We start from the raw sequence: 11,690 nt of genomic DNA on the forward strand, positions 1-11,690 counted from the left end.
CTTCACGCAAGAGTATTTCGACCAGTCCCATGTTTGGCAAACCATACATTACCTGCTGTTGAGATGACGAACTCCATGTAGATTGTGTTTCAGAGTGATGTACAAACTGATGAGATTGGCATAACGTTTGGCAGATATGGTCATCCAAATGGGTAAACTTCATGCTGGTGTCATTTTTAATTCACAATCATACAAGGGCAAATAACATAAAATAAAAACAAGACACTGAAGACAAGACGATACCCTGTATATAGGCCAGATATACCATTTCTCACCACAAGGAGCTACCGATCACCATCCCATGGATAGCAAACTGCTAGTTGCAAAGGACACCACGAAACAAAAGTAAAGAAGTAATCTCGGGCAACATGACTGTGAGGGATTAAGTCCTTGGAAGCACTCGTAACATAGATAAGGAAAGGAAAACATAAATAATGTATGATTGATCAAATGCCCTTCAGCAAATGAGGACATAATAAAAGGACCAATGAAATTTTATATGTGGTACATATTGCATCAAATGGAGCCAGTTTATCTTTCATATGAAAGTATTCAAAGTCAAATTTCAATGTGAGTAAGTTTGTTATTTCAAAACCACTATCAGGTTAGCCATGCCAAATTTCTGTGACGATATACATGGAAATTAAATCTTGGCTGGACTAAAAGAAATGACATGTCAGGAAGTAGCATAACAAGCCATGTAAGAAGTATAACTCAATGAGGGAGGACGAGGTGTGAGGATGTGTTGATTGATTGATTGATTGATTGAAACACTAGCTGTTTATGCTGTGAAAGCTTAGAGATGTAAATTCACCAAAATGCTCAATGGCCGTGTTGTGTAAGTCAGTGAAGCGAAGGGATAATGGTAGCACTCACTGGCTGTGTTGTGAAAGTCAATGAAAGGAGGGAGAATGGGAACACTCACCGGTGGGAGGGGGAGCCCTCACTAGCTGTATTGTGTATGTCAATGAAGGGAGGAGGAACGGGAGAACTCACTGGCCATACGTGTATGCTAATGATGGGAGGGGTGATTGCAACACTCACTGGCCGTGCAGAAGTGCTGTGTATGTTAATAAAGCGTAGGGGAATTTGAAAACACACACGCCGTGTTGTGAAAGTCGATGAAGGGTTATATAATGGTAGCACTCACTGGCTGTGTTGTGGAACTCAATGAAGGGAGGGAGTATGGGAACACTCACTGTGTTGTAAAGCTCAAACATTCACAATGTGCAACGTTTTGCCGTGCCAGCAGTTGTTAGCAAGCGTCTGCCTTCGTTTATATCATAAACGGACTCGAAACAGGAAAATAAACACTTGTGGTCTACGATCGATCTGCTGATATTTTAACCATCAGAAATGAAATACTTTGTAAAAAAGGTTTGGTATGAATGTAATTATTTATGTATCATAATTTTCGAAGTCAGTATTACTGAAAATTATGGGTTATTTTTTTAAATGAAAGCCAAATTTTGATGACCCATTTTGATCTTAAGGTAGCGGAGAAAGGAAAGTTTCATTTTTTTTTCTTCCTGATTTTTCAAAAAATTATAAAACGGTTACTTTATACCTTGATAAATCATCCCAGCTTTTCTAAGGATCGAAGTTTCGGGGAGATCACTCTCAAATTAGAGTTTTAAACGCTAACACTACTACCAAACATCTTATATGTATACTCCTAGTACAATAGTGATTCCCATGCTACTGTCAAATTGGCAGTGGTTTGGAAAGCCTGGGGTGCATTTGTGCATAAGTTGTTTGTTCTTCACGCAAGAGTATTTCGACCAGTCCCATGTTTGGCAAACCATACATTACCTGCTGTTGAGATGACGAACTCCATGTAGATTGTGTTTCAGAGTGATGTACAAACTGATGAGATTGGCATAACGTTTGGCAGATATGGTCATCCAAATGGGTAAACTTCATGCTGGTGTCATTTTTAATTCACAATCATACAAGGGCAAATAACATAAAATAAAAACAAGACACTGAAGACAAGACGATACCCTGTATATAGGCCAGATATACCATTTCTCACCACAAGGAGCTACCGATCACCATCCCATGGATAGCAAACTGCTAGTTGCAAAGGACACCACGAAACAAAAGTAAAGAAGTAATCTCGGGCAACATGACTGTGAGGGATTAAGTCCTTGGAAGCACTCGTAACATAGATAAGGAAAGGAAAACATAAATAATGTATGATTGATCAAATGCCCTTCAGCAAATGAGGACATAATAAAAGGACCAATGAAATTTTATATGTGGTACATATTGCATCAAATGGAGCCAGTTTATCTTTCATATGAAAGTATTCAAAGTCAAATTTCAATGTGAGTAAGTTTGTTATTTCAAAACCACTATCAGGTTAGCCATGCCAAATTTCTGTGACGATATACATGGAAATTAAATCTTGGCTGGACTAAAAGAAATGACATGTCAGGAAGTAGCATAACAAGCCATGTAAGAAGTATAACTCAATGAGGGAGGACGAGGTGTGAGGATGTGTTGATTGATTGATTGATTGATTGAAACACTAGCTGTTTATGCTGTGAAAGCTTAGAGATGTAAATTCACCAAAATGCTCAATGGCCGTGTTGTGTAAGTCAGTGAAGCGAAGGGATAATGGTAGCACTCACTGGCTGTGTTGTGAAAGTCAATGAAAGGAGGGAGAATGGGAACACTCACCGGTGGGAGGGGGAGCCCTCACTGGCTGTATTGTGTATGTCAATGAAGGGAGGAGGAACGGGAGAACTCACTGGCCATACGTGTATGCTAATGATGGGAGGGGTGATTGCAACACTCACTGGCCGTGCAGAAGTGCTGTGTATGTTAATAAAGCGTAGGGGAATTTGAAAACACACACGCCGTGTTGTGAAAGTCGATGAAGGGTTATATAATGGTAGCACTCACTGGCTGTGTTGTGGAACTCAATGAAGGGAGGGAGTATGGGAACACTCACTGTGTTGTAAAGCTCAAACATTCACAATGTGCAACGTTTTGCCGTGCCAGCAGTTGTTAGCAAGCGTCTGCCTTCGTTTATATCATAAACGGACTCGAAACAGGAAAATAAACACTTGTGGTCTACGATCGATCTGCTGATATTTTAACCATCAGAAATGAAATACTTTGTAAAAAAGGTTTGGTATGAATGTAATTATTTATGTATCATAATTTTCGAAGTCAGTATTACTGAAAATTATGGGTTATTTTTTTAAATGAAAGCCAAATTTTGATGACCCATTTTGATCTTAAGGTAGCGGAGAAAGGAAAGTTTCATTTTTTTTTCTTCCTGATTTTTCAAAAAATTATAAAACGGTTACTTTATACCTTGATAAATCATCCCAGCTTTTCTAAGGATCGAAGTTTCGGGGAGATCACTCTCAAATTAGAGTTTTAAACGCTAACACTACTACCAAACATCTTATATGTATACTCCTAGTACAATAGTGATTCCCATGCTACTGTCAAATTGGCAGTGGTTTGGAAAGCCTGGGGTGCATTTGTGCATAAGTTGTTTGTTCTTCACGCAAGAGTATTTCGACCAGTCCCATGTTTGGCAAACCATACATTACCTGCTGTTGAGATGACGAACTCCATGTAGATTGTGTTTCAGAGTGATGTACAAACTGATGAGATTGGCATAACGTTTGGCAGATATGGTCATCCAAATGGGTAAACTTCATGCTGGTGTCATTTTTAATTCACAATCATACAAGGGCAAATAACATAAAATAAAAACAAGACACTGAAGACAAGACGATACCCTGTATATAGGCCAGATATACCATTTCTCACCACAAGGAGCTACCGATCACCATCCCATGGATAGCAAACTGCTAGTTGCAAAGGACACCACGAAACAAAAGTAAAGAAGTAATCTCGGGCAACATGACTGTGAGGGATTAAGTCCTTGGAAGCACTCGTAACATAGATAAGGAAAGGAAAACATAAATAATGTATGATTGATCAAATGCCCTTCAGCAAATGAGGACATAATAAAAGGACCAATGAAATTTTATATGTGGTACATATTGCATCAAATGGAGCCAGTTTATCTTTCATATGAAAGTATTCAAAGTCAAATTTCAATGTGAGTAAGTTTGTTATTTCAAAACCACTATCAGGTTAGCCATGCCAAATTTCTGTGACGATATACATGGAAATTAAATCTTGGCTGGACTAAAAGAAATGACATGTCAGGAAGTAGCATAACAAGCCATGTAAGAAGTATAACTCAATGAGGGAGGACGAGGTGTGAGGATGTGTTGATTGATTGATTGATTGATTGAAACACTAGCTGTTTATGCTGTGAAAGCTTAGAGATGTAAATTCACCAAAATGCTCAATGGCCGTGTTGTGTAAGTCAGTGAAGCGAAGGGATAATGGTAGCACTCACTGGCTGTGTTGTGAAAGTCAATGAAAGGAGGGAGAATGGGAACACTCACCGGTGGGAGGGGGAGCCCTCACTGGCTGTATTGTGTATGTCAATGAAGGGAGGAGGAACGGGAGAACTCACTGGCCATACGTGTATGCTAATGATGGGAGGGGTGATTGCAACACTCACTGGCCGTGCAGAAGTGCTGTGTATGTTAATAAAGCGTAGGGGAATTTGAAAACACACACGCCGTGTTGTGAAAGTCGATGAAGGGTTATATAATGGTAGCACTCACTGGCTGTGTTGTGGAACTCAATGAAGGGAGGGAGTATGGGAACACTCACTGTGTTGTAAAGCTCAAACATTCACAATGTGCAACGTTTTGCCGTGCCAGCAGTTGTTAGCAAGCGTCTGCCTTCGTTTATATCATAAACGGACTCGAAACAGGAAAATAAACACTTGTGGTCTACGATCGATCTGCTGATATTTTAACCATCAGAAATGAAATACTTTGTAAAAAAGGTTTGGTATGAATGTAATTATTTATGTATCATAATTTTCGAAGTCAGTATTACTGAAAATTATGGGTTATTTTTTTAAATGAAAGCCAAATTTTGATGACCCATTTTGATCTTAAGGTAGCGGAGAAAGGAAAGTTTCATTTTTTTTTCTTCCTGATTTTTCAAAAAATTATAAAACGGTTACTTTATACCTTGATAAATCATCCCAGCTTTTCTAAGGATCGAAGTTTCGGGGAGATCACTCTCAAATTAGAGTTTTAAACGCTAACACTACTACCAAACATCTTATATGTATACTCCTAGTACAATAGTGATTCCCATGCTACTGTCAAATTGGCAGTGGTTTGGAAAGCCTGGGGTGCATTTGTGCATAAGTTGTTTGTTCTTCACGCAAGAGTATTTCGACCAGTCCCATGTTTGGCAAACCATACATTACCTGCTGTTGAGATGACGAACTCCATGTAGATTGTGTTTCAGAGTGATGTACAAACTGATGAGATTGGCATAACGTTTGGCAGATATGGTCATCCAAATGGGTAAACTTCATGCTGGTGTCATTTTTAATTCACAATCATACAAGGGCAAATAACATAAAATAAAAACAAGACACTGAAGACAAGACGATACCCTGTATATAGGCCAGATATACCATTTCTCACCACAAGGAGCTACCGATCACCATCCCATGGATAGCAAACTGCTAGTTGCAAAGGACACCACGAAACAAAAGTAAAGAAGTAATCTCGGGCAACATGACTGTGAGGGATTAAGTCCTTGGAAGCACTCGTAACATAGATAAGGAAAGGAAAACATAAATAATGTATGATTGATCAAATGCCCTTCAGCAAATGAGGACATAATAAAAGGACCAATGAAATTTTATATGTGGTACATATTGCATCAAATGGAGCCAGTTTATCTTTCATATGAAAGTATTCAAAGTCAAATTTCAATGTGAGTAAGTTTGTTATTTCAAAACCACTATCAGGTTAGCCATGCCAAATTTCTGTGACGATATACATGGAAATTAAATCTTGGCTGGACTAAAAGAAATGACATGTCAGGAAGTAGCATAACAAGCCATGTAAGAAGTATAACTCAATGAGGGAGGACGAGGTGTGAGGATGTGTTGATTGATTGATTGATTGATTGATTGATTGATTGAAACACTAGCTGTTTATGCTGTGAAAGCTTAGAGATGTAAATTCACCAAAATGCTCAATGGCCGTGTTGTGTAAGTCAGTGAAGCGAAGGGATAATGGTAGCACTCACTGGCTGTGTTGTGAAAGTCAATGAAAGGAGGGAGAATGGGAACACTCACCGGTGGGAGGGGGAGCCCTCACTGGCTGTATTGTGTATGTCAATGAAGGGAGGAGGAACGGGAGAACTCACTGGCCATACGTGTATGCTAATGATGGGAGGGGTGATTGCAACACTCACTGGCCGTGCAGAAGTGCTGTGTATGTTAATAAAGCGTAGGGGAATTTGAAAACACACACGCCGTGTTGTGAAAGTCGATGAAGGGTTATATAATGGTAGCACTCACTGGCTGTGTTGTGGAACTCAATGAAGGGAGGGAGTATGGGAACACTCACTGTGTTGTAAAGCTCAAACATTCACAATGTGCAACGTTTTGCCGTGCCAGCAGTTGTTAGCAAGCGTCTGCCTTCGTTTATATCATAAACGGACTCGAAACAGGAAAATAAACACTTGTGGTCTACGATCGATCTGCTGATATTTTAACCATCAGAAATGAAATACTTTGTAAAAAAGGTTTGGTATGAATGTAATTATTTATGTATCATAATTTTCGAAGTCAGTATTACTGAAAATTATGGGTTATTTTTTTAAATGAAAGCCAAATTTTGATGACCCATTTTGATCTTAAGGTAGCGGAGAAAGGAAAGTTTCATTTTTTTTTCTTCCTGATTTTTCAAAAAATTATAAAACGGTTACTTTATACCTTGATAAATCATCCCAGCTTTTCTAAGGATCGAAGTTTCGGGGAGATCACTCTCAAATTAGAGTTTTAAACGCTAACACTACTACCAAACATCTTATATGTATACTCTGTTGTTGAGATTCAGTCAATTCGTCCCAATAAGCCATTTTTCGCAAGCTGCGAGATCACGCGTGACCACGGTTCACGCACCTTAGCAACCAGTCGAGTCGCGTGATACAGGTCAAGCTTTCAGTTCAATATGGTAGCAACCACGTTGTCCTACGTATTGTAAACCTCTTCACGAAACAATATCTGTCCTTTGAAACTACAATGGGAGTCAAACGGTGCGCTTACGGCGAATGTAAGAGTGATTCTCGCTTTCAGTACAAAGATTATATGAATGGTGTGTTTTTTTTTTTGCGATTCCCTAAATCAAAAACGCAGTCTGAAAAGTGTGATCGATGGATCAGCGCCTGTTCTCGGACAGACAGTTTCGGTCGACACAGAATCATACACCCAGGACACTTACGTTTGTTCCATGCACTTTGTGGGAGGAAAAGGTCCTACGGAGTCGCATCCAGACCCAATACCAGCGACTGCGAGAGGTGTCGAACGCCGTATATTCGAGTCGCGGAAGATTAGATCGGCACCGACGAAGAGGAAATCGCCGAGCGGCAAAGCAAGAGAAGCGCCGGAAGACGTTGAAGTCTGTTGATACGGCGAGTACATTAAGCTTTCATTTAACTTTCTCTTGCAATTTGTACTGATCGGAACATTACCCTGTTTGTTTTCATGCCATCAATATTGTTTTAATTTTATGATCGTGTATTTTATTTATTTATTTAATAAAATGTGGTTTAGCATGGGATTGTCCATTTTTTGTTATTTGAAACTCACAAGTGTACTTCTTAAATTATCTTATCATTAGTATCCCGATGAAAACCAGATTCCTGACATTACTGTTACCTCGGAATTTGAAAAGGATTTAAATGCGAATAGCTACACATTTAATAACAATGTTGCCACAGAGTTAGGGAATACCTCTCCTGACAACGAGCCAAGCCGATTGTTGGTAAGTGAACTAGTTCTAATTCTAAGTGCAGAAATAAATTGTAATATTTACTACTTGTACAATTTAATATTCATAATACCGGATTTTAATAATAGTTGTATTTAACTTCCCTTCTATATCGAAAAGTGATGAGTTTTCAAGCTTTGTGTTTTTAAAGCATGCTTGTTGTGCACAATAAGCCATATTGACAGTTTTCTGTTATTTGTATTTATGCTTGTGTCTATCATACAGTGTCGACAGTTTCCTATTATCCATATGAACTAAGGTGTGAATTATGCAATATTGGCCATTTCTCGTTATTTGTTAGGAACCCCAAAAGCTGTCCACACTACTAGTAATGGTGAAAGTAGCAGTCCTGTGAAGTATGTGCCTTTGATGTGTGATGCCAGTACACAGACAAATGTGTTTCATTTGAACACCTCCAAGTATATACAGATAAGGCACTGAGCAATACAAAATTACTGAAGAGAGAGCTGTTTTTGAAAGATGTTGAGAAAGATGATAAATCTTGTAAATTTTACACTGGTGGGTATTTATTAGTGTTTGCAAGCAGGGTAATTTCGGATTTGTATTATTTCACCACTATTTATTTCATTTGTTTATTCTCCATTAGTTGGTTAGCTACACTGTAAACCCAGGTAGCATAATGATATGTAAAATTTTCGTTAGAAAAAATAAAGTAACATTATTTACTTATTTATAAATATGTGTCAATAAAAAATGAATAGCACACCAGTCACAGTGAATTTACTCACATCTGGAGAAGCCATGCAAAAGAACAACACTGTTCAATGTTTAATATTTTATTACAATTGTGTAGTTTTGTTTTTATTTGTGTTTGGCAAAATTAACAAGGTTTGAGATCTTTGACCTGCACCCGTTTTCAACTGCATGTCTATAAATGAATATATATATTTTATCCCTAAGACTGGCATCTTTGCAAATACTATTGTATTTCTTTGAAAGGATAAAGGCCAAAGGCAAACGACTGACTCTATGGAAAGGTGAAAACACTCCTGTAAGTATCCATTTAGAATATGACATCAATTCAAAGAAAAATCACTGTTCTCATACATTGTAATTAATGTTAAAAATTGTTGTTCTTGTTGTATTGATCAATCTCAATGGAAAAAAAATTAAACAGTCTCTGAATCATGTCATTTTTTTGTTGGATGAGAAGCAATTATAAACATTTAACTGATCTTCCACTCCCAAAATGTACATATTCTTTATTTCAATTTTTGTTTTACATTTTATTTCAAGACAATCCAGTCAATAATGACAATGGTCATGGAAGAGTACTCTCTACATATGAGACACTTGTCCTGGTTTTGGTTCGACTGAGGAGAGGTATGGATGTGGAGCATCTTGCTGACTGTTTTGGAGTTTCCAATGCTACTGCCAGCCGTTATAGCAATACCTTGGTGGAGTTTTTATGCAAGGAGTTAGCGTTTCTCATAAAGTGGCCATTAAGGGATCATGTCCGAGCATCACTACCAAACGCATTCCGGAATTTTAAAAGAACTATTGCCATAATAGACTGTACAGAATTTGTTGTACTAAAAACATCCCTCCCATCATCACAAAGGATAACCTGGTCATCATACAAGCTTCACAACACCTTCTAGCCCCTGATTGCAATCTCTCCATGTGGTACAATAATCTCTTTGTCAGACTTGTGGCCAGGCTCTGTATCTGATAAGCGCATCGTTCAAGGCAGTAGTTTTATGGACTATATTAAGCCAGGTGATGTCATGGCTGACCGTGGTTTTTTAATTCGCGACCTGTTGGCTTTGCAAGGTGCAACACTAAATAATCCTCCTTTTGCTCATGGAAATCAACTTAGTAGCTCAGCTGTGACTAAAACTAGGAGAATTGCAAGTGCTCGCATCCATGTAGAAAGGGCAATTGGGCGATTGAAATACTTGAAAATTCTTCAGGGTGTTTTCCCTTTAAATTCCAAAACAATTATGAATCAGACAGTAGACCGGTGTGCTCAACTATGTAATTTGGATAAGGTTTTAGTCAAATAGTTTTCAATATATGTTATTGATTATTTTTAATTTGTAAATATGTATTACATGTTTTAACCAAACAAGTCAGAGTTTCACCTGCAAATGTATGATACAAATACTGGTATCCAGAATACATTGTTAATAGAATGTTGACCAAAGTTCCTGCAAACCATTTATTTTCACTATTTTGAGTATATTCACCGGGTTTTGAAGATGCATATGAATGGGTACATGTCATTTTTAATATTGTTGTTTAGTACTGTGTGTTGGTGAATACGTTGTTCGCTGGTTTATCATAAAATGTTGTTTTTGTGACACATAAAAATATTCCTTCTATAAAACTCACTCATACACACATGCACTGGTTGCTTTAGTGCAGTTACTATACATGCGTATTAGTGGATTTGATTTTGTATCTAGTGGATATTGTGTGATGAAAAGCTGACAACGTTTCATGAATACTACAGCATAGTAACTCATGCAGTAGCGAAGAGTCTGGGCAGCACACACTGCTTGTAGAAAACAAATCAACTTTTGCACCATGCTGGAAAAATACTGTTCATTGAAAGGAACAGTAATGATCTGTATACCCAGTTTTGTGTAAATAACAAGATCACACGCAGCAAGTTTGTAAATACCGAGCTGACCTTGTATCTGCGCATAGTATGGTGAGGTTTCGGTAACTTGCCACCTTCCTGCTACATCTTTGCAACCTTTATTCTTGGCAGCATCCTTATGGGACTCCAGTCTGCATGCATATGGGCACTTGATCTCAAGTAGTTTGGGTTGATGATGTGGTTTACATGAGCATGTAACCACGCCATCAGCAGAACAGCCTATAAATGGCTTACTCTCATCCACCCTAAGACCAGGTACACACATTTTCATATGTCTGTGTATTTTCCGTTTAATGAGTTTATAAATCTCTCTTGCCTTATTTTCTTTTTTACGTCCCCATTGAAGGGCCGGTAAATCAGCGGGAGGAGGAGGCAATAATCCAATAACCATATCAACAGTCTTGGTAGGATCTGCTGATGGAAAAATATTAATCGTAACCAACAGTGAAAGGCTACAGATATACGACACTGAATTCAACATTAAGAGAAAAAATATCAGTGCAACCCATGAGAAACACTTTATAATTGATATGGGGTTGAGTAGAAACAACATAAATCATAAATGCAATTCAATTTTAAAAATAAAATGGCATCCACATTTGCATTTCTAAGACATTGATTTCAATGGAACCGTGACAGCGTTGTTTTTTAATAAATACATCGAGTGTAAACTAAAATGTATGTGAACGATTCAGTGCTAAATTTAGATGCGTAATTACTATCACGACGTTTAAAAAATGCATGACACTTATTTACGTAACTCACCCTCCAGGACATTCACAATAGGCAGCTACGACTTCAGAGTGCTCCTTCTCCATCAAGAACCACAAGTCATAACTGCATTTCTTGAGATACATTTTATCTTTTTGTGTAGGTTTTACCTTCGACTTGAAAGAACCAAGTGAACTTGTTCCGGAAATCGCCGTGTACTGCAGGTCAACCACATCGCCAAACAACTTGAAATCTTCGAACGATTTATAGGGCCTGAGCTTCTTCCGGTCATAGTCGGACCAATGACACATTAAATAATTGAAAACATCGGACAAGCCGAATTCTGGAACATTCTCGAAATCACTAGAGTAGCCCGGTAATTTCAGAGGATCGGTAAAAGTCTTGAAGCGACGTCATTTTTAGGATCATGGCGTAAG

At 38.2% G+C, this 11,690-nt stretch overlaps 2 pseudogenes; one reads left to right on the plus strand and one right to left on the minus strand.

Moving 5' to 3' along the window:
- Positions 1–7,376: 7,376 nt before the first annotated feature.
- Positions 7,377–9,943, plus strand: LOC102810070 (uncharacterized; annotated as a pseudogene).
- A 458-nt stretch (positions 9,944–10,401) lies between these two features.
- Positions 10,402–11,399, minus strand: LOC144358877 (uncharacterized; annotated as a pseudogene).
- Positions 11,400–11,690: the final 291 nt, after the last annotated feature.

Source organism: Saccoglossus kowalevskii, chromosome 22 (genome assembly GCF_978046115.1).
Source record: "Saccoglossus kowalevskii chromosome 22, keSacKowa6.1, whole genome shotgun sequence".
NCBI classification, from domain to species: domain Eukaryota; kingdom Metazoa; phylum Hemichordata; class Enteropneusta; family Harrimaniidae; genus Saccoglossus; species Saccoglossus kowalevskii.